Source organism: Henckelia pumila, chromosome 3 (genome assembly GCF_033568475.1).
Source record: "Henckelia pumila isolate YLH828 chromosome 3, ASM3356847v2, whole genome shotgun sequence".
Classification (NCBI taxonomy): Eukaryota; Viridiplantae; Streptophyta; class Magnoliopsida; order Lamiales; family Gesneriaceae; genus Henckelia; species Henckelia pumila.
In genome coordinates, this window is record NC_133122.1 from 71,432,666 (window position 1) to 71,447,322 (window position 14,657).

The 14,657-nt window shown below is 37.5% G+C and overlaps 1 long non-coding RNA gene across 1 annotated transcript; it reads left to right on the forward strand.

The window, feature by feature from the left end:
* Positions 1–11,851: 11,851 nt before the first annotated feature.
* On the forward strand, positions 11,852–13,714 carry LOC140893073 (uncharacterized). The gene is made up of 3 exons (XR_012153001.1): positions 11,852–11,973; positions 12,156–12,261; positions 13,044–13,714. It is a non-coding gene; the product is annotated as an uncharacterized lncRNA (long non-coding RNA).
* Positions 13,715–14,657: the final 943 nt, after the last annotated feature.

The window sequence follows — 14,657 nt, forward strand, 5'->3', positions numbered from 1 at the left end:
AGATAGTTTTTGTGAGTTGAGACATCGTCTGACGACAGCTCCAGTTCTTGCTTTACCATCTGGATCAGGTGGTTTTGTAGTCTTCACTGATGCTTCTCTCCAGGGTTTGGGGTGTGTGTTGACTCAGAATGGCCACGTGATCGCTTATGCCTCCAGAAAGTTGAAGATTCATGAGGAGAACTATCCCGTACATGATTTAGAGCTTGCAGCCATTGTCTTTGCTCTTAAGATATGGCGTCACTATTTGTACGGAGAACGATTCGAGATCTTCACCGATCATAAGAGTTTGAAGTATTTATTCACTCAGGCTGAGTTGAACATGCGGCAGCGTCGTTAGATGGATCTGTTGAAGGATTATGACTGTGAGATCAAGTACCATCCAGGTTCTTCAAATCCCGTTGCTGATGCGCTTAGTCGCAAGGTGTATGTGAGTTCCCTTCGTACCAGTTCAGTTTCGAAGGCAGTGGAGGAGTGTTGTTCTTTGGGATTTACATTCCGTCATAAGAAAGAACAGCAAGGGATTCGTGTCTCTTCTGTGCTTGCAGAGCCAGCGCTATACAGACGAATCCGGGAAGCTCAGAATTTTGATCTGAAGACTCAGAAGTTGGCCCGGCTGGCTGAAGGTGATAATACTTCTGGTTTTCATCTACAAGGAGACGGTCTGTTGTGTCTTTCTGGTCGAGTTGTGGTACCCGGGGATTCTACTTTGAGGGATGAGATCTTATCGCAAGCTCACCGCAGTCGATTTTCTGTACATCCAGGCAGCATGAAGATGTATAAGGATCTTCGCACTCGATTTTGGTGGAAAGGGATGAAGCGCAGCGTTTATCAGTTCGTATCCCGATGCCTTGTGTGTCAACAAGTCAAGGCAGAGTTTAGATGACCCGGAGGGTTACTTCACAGCTTAGAGATTCCTGAATGGAAGTGGGAGCATGTGACGATGGACTTTGTCACCCACTTGCCTATGTCTTCCAGGAATTGTGATGCTATTTGGGTTGTCGTGGATCGGTTGTCGAAGTCACCGCATTTTCTTCCCTATAATCGTGATTACACTTTTGATAGGATGGCACAGCTGTATGTGCGGGAGATTGTGTGATTGCATGGGATTCCATTGAGCATTGTCAGCGATAGAGATTCGAGATTCACCTCGAGATTTTGGGGTAGTTTCCAGCGAGCCCTTGGTACTACTTTGAGCCTGAGTACGGCTTATCATCCAGAGAAGGACGGACAGTCGGAGCGTAATATTCGCACTCTAGAGGATATGCTTCGCGCGGCGGTGATAGATTTTGGTCCAGCGTGACATGACCATTTACCCTTGTTGGAGTTCGCCTACAACAATAGTTACCATCGCAGCATTGGCATGGCACCATTTGAGGCTCTTTATGGACGCCGTTGTCGTACACCTTTGTTTTGGGACGAGGTTGGCGAGCGTCAGGTTGAGGGTCCTCAAATGATTCAGCAGATGATTGATGCAATAGAGTTGATCCGACGCAGGGTTAAGGCAGCCCAGGATCGACAGGCTACTACGCAAACACTCACCGCAGACCACTTCATTTTGAGGTAGGAGAGTATGTTTTCTTGCGTGTGTCACCTTTCCGGAAGGTGATGAGGTTTGGTCGCAAGGGTAAGCTGACACCTAGATTTATTGGTCCTTTCGCGATTCTCAAGAAGGTTGGGGATGTTGCTTATCGTCTGGCCTTGCCACCCGATCTTTTGAAGATCCACGATGTGTTCCACGTATCCTTGTTAAGACAGTATGTGGCAGACGAGTCGTATATTTTGCATCCAACTGAGGTAAAGGTGGATCGGGATCTATCGTATGTGGAGAAACCCCTACGGATTCTTGACAAGAAGGACAAGGTACTTCGTAACAAGCGTATACCGTTGGTGATGGTACAGTGGCAACGCAGAGGTACAGAGGAAGCTACTTGGGAGTTGGAGAGCCGGATGTTAGCCGAGCACCCCGAGTTATTTTGAGATTTTGTACTTTTTTGTATCAAGTTTATACTTGTTCAGTTGTAATAAAGAACATTGGTTAGCTATTTATGTTTTCCTCTAAGACTTAAATTTCGAGGACGAAATTTCTTAAGTGGGGGAGAATGTAGTAACCCGCATTTCTGATTAGTGATTAAATGAGTAATTAATTACGTGATCATGTTTAGATTAAGTAAAACATGATTAAGTAAGTTCCTGATTGGGATAACGGACTTCAGAAATGGATTCAGAGCACTCGAATTAGTTGAATTGGTTCAGCAGGATCGGACGGTCCGAAGAGGAGTTCGGACGATCCGAAGTGGATCGGAAGCTCCGTGCCAGGATCGGAGGCTCCGATCGAGATCGGAAGCTCCGTCGGCAAGATCGGAAGCTCCGATCTGGACCAGGGCACACGTCATTGCTTACGTCAGCAAGGTGACGTCATGGCTGACGTAATATTGAGCGATCGGATGCTCCGAAGGTGCGATCGGAGGTTTCGATCGTGATCGGACGTTCCGATCAGGGATCGGAGGTTCCGAACGCTGTCTATAAATAAGGGGTCCGAGCCCTCATTCTGTGCACCGATTTTCCCTCCTTTCCTCTGGTTTTCAAACCTTCTTACTTAGATCTACGGAGTTCTAGGCATCCTATTGGGAATCCGGAAGTTGCCTAGCGATCCCGGCGTCGTAGCGGAGGTGTGCCTAAGTTTTGAGGCGATTCTACACCAGCGGGCTGACGACGGACGAAGGTATAATTTGGCTTCCTAAAAATATTTAGGAGTATGCAATAGCTTAGTTAAGGCTTTTAGAGCTTAATTGTTGATGCATGGATATTTGCATTGTAGTAGCTAGTAGACTGGACTAGTAGGCTTGGAGTCTAGACCAGCAGAGCTAGGTTTGACCAGCAGTGTTAGAGGTACATAAGTACTGACCGAAATAGCCGGCATGATATATTTGCTTATATGTTGCATGAGTATGTGCTATATGTTTTATCATGTTTAGCATGTTTTACCGCCTTAGCACATACATGATTTTACGTGTGACTGCATCTGGTGAGTGTTGGAAAACTGGCGAGTTCCCAGACCAATTACGATTGATACCCGGTGCAGCGGAAGTTTAAAAATTTTTCATGGAACGTTTCCATGGTCTGGGTATCAACCGTTCATCAATTGAATTACGTGTGTGTAAAATTTAAATAACAATTAAATAAATTTTACCTCAAATCTCGCAACGAGATTAATGGACACCAACAGAACAATTCTGCTCTTGTTGTCTCTCCCTGGAACCGATGAACGCCTTCAATCAGGTCCACGAACAGAGGTTTAATCCCTCTGATAGATTGCACTAGAAAATCTATCAGAAGTTTTCTGCGAAGAGAATACACGAATTTGATTCGTTATTCCTTACTGCGATTCAAAATCACAGACCGGAATTTTCTCGGGCAGAGCAGGAAGGGGACGGCCGAAAATTCTTTGAGAGAGAAGGGTTTCGATTTTTTTTCTGTCTCAAAAATTATGACCTGTTGTGTGTAATTTCTGTACTGAAATAACTTATTTATAATGCAGGCCACTAACACCTTAGGGCCCATTAGTCATAAGCTGGGGCCCGACAAGCAAAGCCCGCTCGTTCAGAAATTAATATAAAATTCATCGTGACTCCGATTGATGAAACGATTTCACCAATGTGCACAGAAACCATTTCTGCACGTTTTAAAGTCAAAATAAATTTTCCTGAATCCGAATTCAGTGGTTTCCAAAAATGTCCATCCCTATGTCATTTTAGGAAATCCTACTCCCTTACTCTTATTTAAGAAGTCCAACTCCTTAGTTCATTAAATTTAACTCTTTAAATTTAACTATCTCAACGGGGATTAAAACTCCATTACACTGTGTGACCCTCAATGGTTCAGGGATACAGCTAGCCGTGGGCTCACAACTCCTTGTGACTCGGAACAACACTTTCCGACTTGCCCAACGAATCATGGTAAAGCGCCTAGCAACATCGCCCCATGATTCCCTAGGTATCACTGATAGTGCCTACAAGAACCAGTAGATTTTGGTTAGCGTACAGTACGGTCCCTTCATCCATATATCCCGATCGAATCAACAACCATTGGTATATCGAGAGTCGCTCAAGATTCGATAACTATGCAATACATCTTGAAGATCAAATTAGTGACATCGCATGTGCTACTAAGAAACCATTTCTTAAATCACATCAATTACTCTGGCCAGAGATTTATCACACTAATATCTCCTCAGATCGCATAGGATATCCACACTCGCAAGTATGTGGTGAATCCTTGACAACAATGCATTGACTCCTATATGTGTCGTAACTGTACCCAATCTCGACACCTGATGACCCCTCAGAGTCGGTAAACGAGTCAAAGCACAGTACTAGCATATAGAGTCTCCATGATGTTTCAAGTCGTAAGGACTAATGGTGTACAACCAAAACCGGACTTTATCCACTCGATAAGTGATAACCACTTGGAAAGTCCGGATAGGGTAGTTCGACTATTCATCCTATGAATATCCATTTGCATGCTTCGAACATCTCCATGTTCCCTACCAATGAAACGTGGTACTCCGCATCGCAAATGCTAGTCTCAAACTCGAGCGATCCTTATCCTTATTATCGGACGGCTCAATCGACTAGGAACGGTTTTAGAACATACAGTGACTATAAGATGTATTTCATGATAGACATCTCCATGTTCTACCACATCTTACATACACTATAGTATATTCAAGGTCTTTATCAAAACAACAATAGTATATCACAATATATCAATATGAAGTAATATAAAGTCATTGCCATAAAAGTGTAAATAATATTAAACAAAAGATTGTTTATACAAAGAGTCATCAAAGCCCATAGCCACACAGTTGGCTCACTGGGCACCCACTCTTACAGTGAGATGTGAGTCATTGACAGTCTCCATAGGGAACGATGATCTCATTCTGGACTCGAGTCAGGTATGACAGTTCCATGTGAGGCTTGTATCCTGTTTTGGATTCAGGTCAGGATGGGGTTGGCTCAGCCCTGATATGGAATATACGAGTACCCCGCGGAGTAGCTCTCTAGCCGGTACTGTATATTCTCGGCGCCATGAGCAAGTGTTTTCACTTGAGTTTTAAATCATATGTGTGCACATATTTGTATTTATATCATTGCTTCGTATTGAGCGTTCTAGCTCACGCCCCTGTGGTTGGGTATTGTGTACCTTGTGGCGGGGCAGGTTTGAGGCTGGACGGTTCAGGCGGCTCCCAGCAGGATTGAGCTTTGGAGAGTTCAAGGTAGTAGAGGGTAGGGATTTATTTCTCCTGAACCTTCGATTTGGTTGTATAACAGTATTTATACTTGTGACAGCGTCGGTTGTATTCTGTCGATTGGATTTGTTGTATTTTAATTATCCGCTCTTTACGCTTTAAGCTTTTATTGCGTGCGCTTTTACTATAACTCTGATTAGATAGTGGATCCGGGTTGGGTCACTACATGGCCAGACCTTTGACACAGCTTACACGGAAAGATGTTGCCTTCATATGGTACTCGGATTGTGAGGAGTCATTTCACGAGCTGCGTGGACGTCTTACTACTGCACCTATGCTAGCTCTACCTTCTGGATCAGGAGGATATGTTGTTTTCACTGATGCCTCTGGTCAGGGGTTAGGATGTGTTCTAACACAGCATGGACATGTTATTGCCTATGCTTCTCGATAGTTGAAGACGCATGAGAGTAATTATCCAGTACATGATCTCGAGTTAGCCGCCATTGTATTTGCACTCAAGATCTGGAGGCATTATCTTTATGGCGAGAAATTTGAGAGATTCACGGATCACAAGAGTTTGAAGTATTTATTCACTCAGGCGGAGTTGAATATGCGACAGAGACGCTGGATGGATCTTCTGAAGGATTATGATTGTGAAATCAAATATCATCCATGTTCTGTTAACCTTACTGCTGATGCCTTGAGTCGGCAGGTGAGACTTTCTGCACTTCAGACTAGTGAAGTATCTCATATGATTCAAGAGTGTTGTTCATTGAGTTTTACGCTCAAGCACAAGAAAGGGAGAAATGGGATTCGGTTGTATACTATTTTGTCTGAGCCAGCATTGTATTCTCGGATCAGAGATGCTCAGATATCTGATGTTAAGACTCAGCGTTTGGCACGTTTAGCCAATGGAGTTAATATATCTGGATTTCATTTTCAGGAAGATGGTTTATTGTGCTTATCTAATCGAGTGGTTGTACCTAATGTTGCGGAGCTCAGGAACGATATTCTATCTCAAGCTCACAGGAGTCGATTATCAGTTCATCCTGGAAGCATGAAAATGTATAAGGACTTGCGAACTAGGTTCTGGTGGAAAGGGATGAAGAGGAGTGTGTATCAATTTGTTTCAAGATGTTTGGTTTGTCAACAGGTCAAGGCTAAACATCGACGACCAGGTGGATTATTACAGAATCTTGAGACTCCCGAATGGAAGTGGGAGCACGTAACTATGGATTTTGTTACCCACTTACCTATGACTTCACGTCAGTGTGATGCTATCTGGGTCGTTGTTGACCGTTTGACAAAATCAGCACACTTTATTCCTTACAACCGGGAGTATTCTTATGATCGCATGGCACGCTTATATGTCCAGGAGATAGTGTGATTACATGGGATTCCAGTGAGCATAGTCAGTGATAGAGACCCGCGATTTACCTCACGTTTCTGGGGTAGTTTTCAGGAGGCGTTGGGTACCACTCTGAGTTTGAGCACTGCATATCATCCGAAGACTGACGGGCAGTCAGAGCGGATGATTCGTACTTTGGAGGATATGCTACGTTCTTCTGTCATGGATTTTGGCTTATCTTGGCAGGATCAGTTACCTTTGATCGAATTTGCCTACAATAACAGTTATCATCGTAGTATTGATATGGCACCTTTCGAGGCATTGTACGGTCGACGGTGTCGTACTCCGTTATTCTGGGATGAAGTCGGGGAACGACAAGTCGAGGGTCCTGAATTGGTGCAGCAGATTGTAGACAAGGTAGATTTGATCAAGCATAGGATCAAAGTTGCTCAAGATAGACAAGCCAGTTATGCTAATATTCGTCGCAGGCCACTTCAGTTTGAGCCTGGTGAATATGTGTTTCTACGAGTATCACCTTTTAGGAAGGTGATGAGATTCAGCATGAAAGGTAAGTTGTCTCCTCGTTTTATTAGACCTTTCCAGATACTGGAGAAGATCGGAGATGTTGCATATCATTTGGCTTTACCGCCAAATCTTTCCAGTATACATAATGTTTCTTCATGTGTCGTTACTTTGACAGTATATAGCTGATGAATCTCATGTGATTCAGTCTACTAATATTCAGCTAGAGCCAGATCTGTCTTTTGTTGAACGACCAATCCGTATCTTAGACAGAAAGGAGAAAGTTCTTCGGAACAAGACTATACCACTTGTAATGGTACAGTGGCAGCGCCGAGGCGTTGAAGAAGCAACTTGGAAAACTGAGAGTCGTATGCAAGCAGAATATCCTGAGTTGTTTGCTTTGTATTTTTTATTAACCATGTAGTTGTAATTAAAGTTGTTGTAATAAAACGTTGTTTGATATTTCATATTGTTATCTTAATTTGTCTTTAGATGTTATTTCGCGGACGAAATATCTAAAGGTGGGGAGAATGTAGTAACCCAGAAGTCATTTTAAGATAATAATATGTTAAACATGATTAAGGGTTGGTAATTAACCAATTCCGGGATTTAATCGGACTTCAGAAACAAGAAATGAAATTTTATTGTCTGAACCAGTTCGGACGATCCGAAGAGGACTTCGGACGGCCCAAACTTGACCACCGGGGGCTCCGAAGGTGAGCTTGTTGACTTCGGAGTTAAGGCTGGTTCGGACGATCCGAACTCAAGTTCGAACGGCCCGAACTCGTTTGTGCCAAGTAGGCAGGATTACTCAGCAATGAATTTTGACAAGTGTCGGACTGAGAGCACTTCGGATGACCCGAAGTAGAGATCGAACGATCCGAACTCGACGTGTCTTGCATGCAGACAGTGAGTTGGATCGGACGATCCGAACTCAGGTTCGGACGGCCCGAACTCGTCCGAAACTTTTCCTATAAATAGGGCTCATTCGATTTCATTTTGAAATACGAATTCCCGAGGTTCCTTCTTCATTTATATAGTATGAGATATACACTTGAGAGCCCTATCGGTTATAATAGAGGTTCTGGAATAACCAAGGAGTGGTTATAGTCATCCGGGACTAGCGACTCCAAAGGGCTATCTACGGACGAAGGTATGGTTCGGGAATCTATTTAAGTTTTGGGAGTACTTATTAGCTTAGTTAAAGCTTATAGAATTTATGTAGTGATACGGTGAACTTTTGAATATAGGCTTGGAACCTAGGATCCTACTATACTTGAACTAGCCTAGAGGTACGTACACATTGACTGAGATTGCCAGCGATTATACATATTTATATGTTGCATTTATTTGGCATTATTATATGGCATGATATATGATTTACCGCTTTCTATATTCATATGTCATGTGCATATACATGTTGAGCCTATACCTTGTTATACCTGTCTATAGAGCCGCTCAACTCTATACTCGATAGTCTGTCACTGATAGTACCACGACGGCGGGGGCATTTATGTCTGTCTACTCTGGTGTACTTGACGAGTGTGGTTGCACACAGAGGTTGATCTGTGCGGTGGCAGCACTCATGTGGCGTCGGTTCTGAGCATGACTTTTCAGATGACCTTTTACCAGTCATCATGTTGCATGCATCATATTTATACGTGTACTCATGTCTATGTACTGGGCGTTAGTGCTCACGTCCTAGTTTTTATCTTGGACACCCTATTCCATGGGGCAGGTCGCAAGATGGATGGAGCTGGTGGTTCAAGGCAAGATTAGGGAGCAGGCCTTGAGGAGTTAATTATACAGAAAGATTCGATATAGTTGTATAATGTTTACTTTTAAGTATTTCGATATGATTGTATCACTACTGATGAATAAGCTTGACACTTTTATACTAAGCTGATATGTAATTTATGGTTATGTTTCCGCACGTTTTACTCTGTTAAGTTATTTTGCTGTATTAAGTTTAATGCATACTATTAGTTGTCAGTTAGTAGGTGATACCATGCAGGGCCACTACAGGTGGCCGCTCGATCGATCGAATTTAACCGATCGAGCAAGGCCATTTTTTATTCAAACCCGAGACTTTGGGTTTTATGACCGCTCGATTGGTCATTTTTTACCGATCGAGCGAGGATCAAATTTTTTAAATTTTTTTTAGTTCTTTGGGTTTGTGTTTGAGTATGTTTTATCTTGTACGATTATTGTTAATTAATCGTTAATTGCCCTAAGATGAGATTAGCAACCCGAGGCCCCACAGACCATCAGTCGAGGAGAACAATTAGTTGTGCCCAAACTTATGGATAGAGTATCCCGTATAAACGGATACTGTACAGGAACATTACTTTTGGTTCGGATGTCAGTGAGCTAAAAGACAATGCAATAGCTATTATTCTTGGACGCAGAGGATTTTGAATCTCATGAAAGTTGCAGTTGGAAGCTATAAATAGCAGACCAAGATCAGCTGAGAAACAGTTGGTGAGTTAGTGACTCTGAAATTCAAGCAAGATTATTCACTAACAAAGTCAACTAAAGCTATCAAGAGCTACTGAAGTAAACTGATCAAGCACTTTCTTCAAGTTATATTTGATCAAACATAGGATCAATTTTTCTAAGTCTATGTCGAGTTGTAATACTCTATAATAGATCAGTTAGGTGTTATACACTCACAAATTTTGTTGTAAGTGAATTTAGTCAAGGAATGAATTTAGTCGAGTTGCTAGGAGTTTCAGGTGTAGACAGTGGGGTAAGTCCTAGACTGAATCAGGGTGTTGCAAATTGCTTGTAATACTCAAAGTCTTCAGTGGATCCTTCCAAGGGGAAGAAGGGAGACGTAGGAGCATTTGAGTCTCCGAACATCCAAAAATATCTCATGCGTTCATACTTCCAGTTTACCTTTCAGTCTGTCGTTTGATATTAGTTTTAATCTGTTAGCTGATCTATTTCCGCACATAATTATTTATTGTTCAATTAATATCGACACACGAGAAAGCCAGAATCCAGTTGCTAACTACAACTGAACTCACAGCTAAAAAAACAACAGTCTCCTGATCAATCAGTTGACCCTAGAGTAAATTCAGTTCACCCGGTTGAACCGATCCTCTCATTATTAATCTCTAGAATCTATAGTTTTGAATGAAAGAAGTAATCTAGTTAAAAATGAATTCATCAAAAAGATTATAAAGGTTACTTTATTAAAATTTTAAATTCCAAATTCAATTTTATTTCTTCAAACAGGAAATAGATTTGTAAATATTATTTTTAAATTTTAAACCAAACAATAAGTTGATTTAATAAAATTTTAATTCCAAATCTAAATCCAAATTTTCAAGTAACGAGACACACTAAAAGCTAAAAAAAAATCCATAAACTGACCATAAATATTAGAGATGGAAATTAAAACTTTTGTTTGAATTTTTTGTTTTTTATTTTAATTATCTTTATCTTCAAATTTTAGTCCTAAATCATCTTTCAATTTTCTGTAATTTTATTTCTTTTTCATCGAAAATGTTAACGTACATTTCTTTTAATTACTACCATGTTGCGGCCAGCCCCCGAGATATGAACTTCATTGGTGTCATCACCATATTAACGCCATTCCGAGAAATGACTGAAACTATAAAAAAAATATATTATAGATTAAAAATGAAATTTGATCATATAGTACACGAATATTTCAGGAGTCCAAAATATGGATAGAAATAGTAATTTTTTTCTATTAGAAATGGTTGTATATAAGTTTTTAAAATTTTAGAATTTTTTTCTTGATTTAGAAAAAGAAGGATATATATTTTTTTGGCAAGGATATTTTTTCTTTTGAAATACAATATATAATTATAAAATAATTTAAAATTTGAGTAAAAATTATTTTGGTACACGAACTATTGATAAAATGTCAAATTGGTACACAAACTATTGAAAATGGTTTAATTGGTATATAATCAAACTCAAAAGTCAATTTTTTCGTTTACTTAAATTGCTTTTAAATTGAATATTGTTATTAAATTTATTAATTGAAATACATACATATTTTTGTCTTTTAAATTATTATATTAATTACAATTGCAAATATAAATTCATATTTTCTAATTACTATACTATAAAAAGAATATTATGTATCATTATACAAAAAAATATTTAACGTAAAATTTATAGATTATAAATGAAAGAACACACACATATATAATTTTTAATTTGATTAATATAAAGAATAATATTATAACATAGATAAAGAGAAAAATATATATATATATTTTTATATATTTTTAATATATATTATTTTTGAATATATAATTAATCAATTGTTTTTTTTGAGATCGTAATCAATTGTTATATATATATATATATATATATATATATATGTGTGTATGTGCATGTTTGTAGTAATTAATATTTACAATGTTTTGTACAATGAGTACGATCTTTTTTTTATAATATAAACATTAAATAAATATAATTTTATGTTTATAATTGTATTAATAAAATAATTTTTAAAAATAAATTGTGTATCTATTTTAATTTAGCAAAAATATTAGAATTTAAAATAATGTGGGTGAAGGGTAAAATTGATTTATAAGTTGATTATGTACTAATTAAATCATTTTCAATAATTTATGTACCAATTTAACATTGGAAAACACTTGTACGAGACAGTTTCACGAGTAATGGGTCAACCCATTGAATATAAAATACCCACTCAAGGTCAATCGGATCTAAATTAAAGATCCTAGCTCAGAAGCCCAAATCCTCGCCGCTCTTATACCACATCATACGCCCAAATCCATCGGTCTCGATCAAATTCAAAGACAATCCCTTGTTCCATCCTTGTCCGTTTGGGAGGCTTCGTAACGAGGTAATATCAGTTTTTATGGTTTGAGTTTATGGTTGGAATTCTTCACTATTCGGAGAATCTGATAACAAAATGGGCAGACTTCATTTGTTAGACATCAATGAGAAATTCTTTCGTTTTCATGGCTGTTTTGATTAAATCAGTCATCAGCTTCAATTATTGAGTGTTCTTATTATTTCTTTCAGCCGGAATCTATGTAAACGAAGTCTGCGATGATGAACAGATGGACCATTTGGTTTTTTCAGTCACAGATGTCTGATGTACTCATGGATGTCTGTCTCAACTCTCGAGGTATGTTAACAATTGCTCCTACAAACGATGATAAGTGTTGTATTATATTGTAAGAATTTGATTTCTGGATTTTCGTGTTTCTGTAATGGTTTGTCTTTCGTCTCTTGTTTACAAACTTTTTGTATTCTTTCTTGGTTCTTGGATTTGTTTATCTGGGTTGGTTTCCCATTGGCTTGGTGATTGAATTATTGAGTGTTTTTATTATTTCTTTTAGCCCGAATCTAATGTTGCGAGCAGCTCGTTAATGGACAAAAAAAAAAATTCGATTGTTTTTCTAGATTTAAGGTTTATTCGGTTGATGTACTTCAAAATTCTAGACTTTATGTTTTGTGGTATTTAATAGGTCTTAATATTGATGCTCTTGGTATTGAATATTCATGTGGCACTCGTTCGAACTTGAAGTAATATATATTGATTTAACATATTCTTTTGAATGCTAACATGTGAAGATGTCTAATTGTATTTTTCGATTTTGTTTTATAATGAAAATTTTGAAAAAGAAAAGAAAAGACAAATCCAGCCTTTCCGAAAATCGATTTATCTAGTTATTGTTCTTCATATTTTGTTAGGTATTTAAATTCTTGTGAACTTGTTGAATTGCAATTTGAACCTATTTTGTTAGAGCATTTTGTGAACTTTTTGCATATTTACAAGGTGTGAAATGTTATTTATGATATAGTCTTTTTAAAACTTATTTTATTTTTCATATAACTCTATAGTACCAAAAAAAAAATGATCCATTGTAATTCCAATACCCAACAAATGAGTACTTTTTCTTGCAGGGTGCTAGTTGAGAGCTTGGATGATACTGATGGTGATGCATTGAAGAGTTCTGCTGAGTATTTAGCAGATGCTCTACAAGATCCAACAGCTGTTGTTTTGGGTTCATGTCCGGATGAAAACCGAGTGAGTTTAGTTGTTGCTTTTACTCCGGGGGTAGTTAGTCTTGGGGTTCAAGCAGGGAAGTTTATAGGGCCTATTGCCAAGCTGTGTGATGGAAGAGGGGGCAGCCGGTCTAATTTTGCCCAGGCTGGTGGAAGTGAGCCTGAAAACTTGCTGGTCGCAAAAAGGTTGGGAAGAGCTGGTTTCACTTCTTGCTGAGAAGACAACCTGAAAATATCATAATCAATGGAAAGAAGTTGGAGTTTGAGCTGACTCTAACTCTCGAAGTTGCTATATATCATGCATCTTGTACTTAGATTTCTCCATTCAAGCCTTCTGTCACGTTGCACATATGTTCAATCCAATCAAATTACAGGAGACTTGTAGATAAAAGAGGAACACGAATCTTAAATGTTTAGAGAATGAGATACAAAGATGGAGGTTGTAAGGTGCACTCATTAACGTTTCTTTTAAGTATTTTGCATTGTAATTGTCAGTGTAAGCCGAGAATTCGTGAGTCATCTTGTACAATATGGAACAATGAAAGTATGTGTTTATTAATAAAGTGGCGGGCAAAGAAATTATTATGAGGGGTTGAGTTCAGTTAAATCAATTAATTATTTTGTTTTTCTTTAAACTTCATAAGTTTTCATATTATTTATGTCAAATAAATATATAATAAAAGTAATAATTTTGATAAAAACTAATATTTTTAACATACAAAATAGTACTTTTGACCAAAAAAATAATATTTTAAATGTTAAATAAGTATATGATAGAAGTAATACATTTGACATAAAAACTAATATTTTTAACATAAAAATTAATACTCTTGTTTACCCAAAAAATAATATTTTTTATGTTAAATAAACGTACTTTAGATGTAATACTTTTAAAATAAAACTAATAATTTGAACAAAAAAAGTATTATTTTTTATATAAAAACTAATTTAATAATGTGACCAAAAACTAATTTTTATATGTCAAATAAGCATATATTACAAACTAATATTTTTGCAATAAAAACTAATACTTTTATTATAAAAACAAATAATTTTGATCAAAAATTAATATTTTTTATGTTAAATAAGTATAAGACGGAATTAATACTTTTGACATACAAACTTATACTTTTAGCTCAAAAACTAATATTTTTCTATCCAAAGATTTATTATTTTTTATGTCAAATTAATACGTTTAACATAAAAATTAATATTTTTGTTTACCCTAAAAGTAGTATTTTTTATGTTAAATAAACGTACGTTCGATGTAATACTTTTAAAATAAACATAATAATTTGGACAATAAAAGCATTACTTTTGATATAAAAATTAATTTAATAATGTGATCAAAATATTACAAAATAATATTTTTAGCATAAAAATTAATATTTTTTAGTATAAAAAAAAATATTTTTGATCAAAATTAATATTTTTTTATGTCAAATAAGTATAAAACAAAAATAATACTTTTGACATACAAACTTATACTTTTAGCTCAAAAACTAATAGTTT